Genomic DNA, 2,860 nt, shown 5'->3' with positions numbered 1-2,860 from the left:
TTTTGCACACACATATATAAATACTCTCAACACAGCCTTCACAACTATCATGAAAAAGATCAGTAATAGGAAGGTGATTGGCTGGCAAAAGAGGGCACTCCTCTGCATCTTCTTCTCTCTTGCAGTCACCCTTCACTAGACAATAGAAGACTTCTGTGTTAAGGGGAAAGAAAGGATTCAGAATTTTGAGTAGAACACTGGATCTAAAAAATTTATACATGATCCAGTAAATCCTGACTATATTCACATTATACAAAATGGCATTACATTCCCAATCAGGTAAGGCTGCATAATTAGCAATGGATCTTCTTGTTATGCCATATCCTTAGGATTTCACACCTCCAAAAATATATTTCCTACCCACTAGTATTTCTCTGAAAAATATGAAGAAAAATTGGTAACATCCAATGTACACCTGAGATGATGATGTTACTGCAGCCATACTTCTTTTCGTTCATAGCAGGCATATCAGATTTAAAGGCGTATTCTGGTAGAGCCAGCAGATAGAAGTAGGCTATTTGACGTGTAGCAGGTAAACCAATGAAATCTGTTGTTTGATTTTGAAAAGAATTGAAGTGAATCATTAAAGGCAGTAAATTCAAATAGCAGTTTCTCTGTCTTTTGTCACATTATGAGCAGCATTTAAAATGGATAGTTTGATATGAGACAGGAACAATTTTCATCACTGGTCAAAGAAAAAAAATTCCTGAGTTTTTCTTCATGCATCCGGAGAGCTGTAAAACTAACCAAGGACAAATATGGAGCTGCTGAAATATGAAACAATTAAAGGAAATCCCAGACTAAATCATAATCTCCAGATGGTAAGTGTGAACGGTGCTTACATTTGAAATAAAGATCCTGTAGGCTCATGTCTCAGGAGAGTTCAGCATATATACCTATGTTCCCTCATGAAATGCCAATAATTGTAAGCAGCTGAAAAACTGAAAAGTAGTTTTCAGCAAATTACTTTAAAATTCTGACACAATATTCCTCTTTTACATGTATTGATGGTGGTATGACTCTTCTGTCAGGATGTGACTGACAGTAGCTAAGATTCAGGTTCAATTTGAAGGGCTTACTGTTCATACTCAAACTTTACCACCATGAGATCTTCCCAGCTAAAAACAATTCATAGAATCATAGAATCATGATTTTTTTATTACTTTGTTTTAGATTTTGGTTTAGACCAAATTAATCTGAATGCATATAGTAAAGTGCCTATCCACTCTAAGTGGATACACAACATCTAGCCAGTCAGGGGCTTACTGGAGGCTAAAGAGAAAGGAAAGAATCATAATATATTGATGAAGAAAACAACTGCTGCCTCCAGAGTGGACTGGTATCGGTTCTGAGTCCTCCCCCGTGGCTGTACACAGCCAAGGAAGCAGGCAACTCTTCACCTGCTGGTACTACATTGTGTGCCCATGGCTTGGTTGCCCACGAATTTTCTAATACATGATGATATCCATCACATTTATTTCTCCTGAAAATTCTCTTTCTTCAGGATTAGGGCTTGTGCTGTTGTAAATTCAAAGCACCTCCCCTCACTTAATCAATGCATTCAAAACCTTTAAGGACAGAAGTCAGTTCCTCTTTTCAAAGAGTAAAAGACTGCTCATTTCATTGGAATTGAACTTACTTCAGCAATGTATTTAACAACTCTTCCTTTACTCTATCCCCATCAGTTAGAAGCTGCAGTGTGTTATACCTGCCAGTATAATGAGTGGTGATGAGCATTTTTGTTCATAAGGGTTATGATGATTTTATTTTTAGGAAAAGATACTTCTCTACAGAGAAAAATGAAAGAAGTAATGGGGTTACCAATAAAAGAAATTATTGCAGTAGTCAGAAATAAAGTGAAAAGGAGTAGAAATTGTCTCATCTTGAAATAGTAAATAAAGTGAAGGTTTATGATGTATTAATCTGATTGAGTTTTTTGGTAGAGATTATGTTTTAATTATAACATATCAGGATGTTCCACATTAAAATAATGATGGATCTAAATCTTAAGATTGGAATATTCCTAAATTTGGGGTATTCCTGATATTCATGGCAAGAAATCAATGTAGCTGATTCTGTGGTGGTGGTTTTTTATTAACAATGGGCAAAACAAAACCTCATACAACTTTTCAGACAACAGAGGTTTGACATTCACAGAAGAATTTTTATGGACATCCATTATCTGTAATGTATTTAAAAGGAAAACAGTTAAAATCAGGTCCTACCGAATTTATTACAGAAATACAAAATAATATATTTTATTGACCCCCATACATTCTCCATTACTTTTTGGTTATGCATGGTTAAATATCTTGGCTATTTTCTTTATTATGTGTGTTATTATTGCTATTTGTTGTATTTAGCAGCAGCACCTACAAATCCAACAGGGAATTAACACTACATTATTGTCTTACTGTCCAAACAATTTGCTCAAAGCTTGTTTGTGTTCCAGGGAACTCATATTTTAGAGTGGGGTGTGGAAAGGAAAAGAATTGGCAAAGGAAATTTGAAGTATGCTCAATAAAATATTAATGCCTACAGTTACACTCTCAGGCCCAGCTAGTTCCTCAAACTAGCCAAGGAACAATGGTGAATACTTAACAATCTTAATACCTAGATTAATATACAAACTTCTTCCTTACTGAAAATTCCCACTGAAAACAAGTGGTTTTGAACATTTAAGGAAGGCCTTCAACACATCAAATCATTAAAGGAAAGAGAAAGAAATTTTCATCTCTATCTCTTGACATTTTGGGGTTCAAAAAGTTTCAGGGAAGGAGGAGATTTGGTATTGTTCTGCGTCAGTTTGCTCTGGCTGAGGAAATGACAAGAAGGAAACTGTTTCCCCGTCTCGGGAACC

The sequence above is a fragment of the Melanerpes formicivorus genome, unplaced genomic scaffold (assembly GCF_026170545.1).
Source record: "Melanerpes formicivorus ecotype bairdi unplaced genomic scaffold, bMelFor1.0.p_v2 SCAF_2, whole genome shotgun sequence".
In the NCBI taxonomy this organism is placed as follows: Eukaryota; Metazoa; Chordata; class Aves; order Piciformes; family Picidae; genus Melanerpes; species Melanerpes formicivorus.
The sequence above is the reverse complement of the archived record's forward strand: the minus strand, read 5'-3'. Positions refer to the sequence as shown.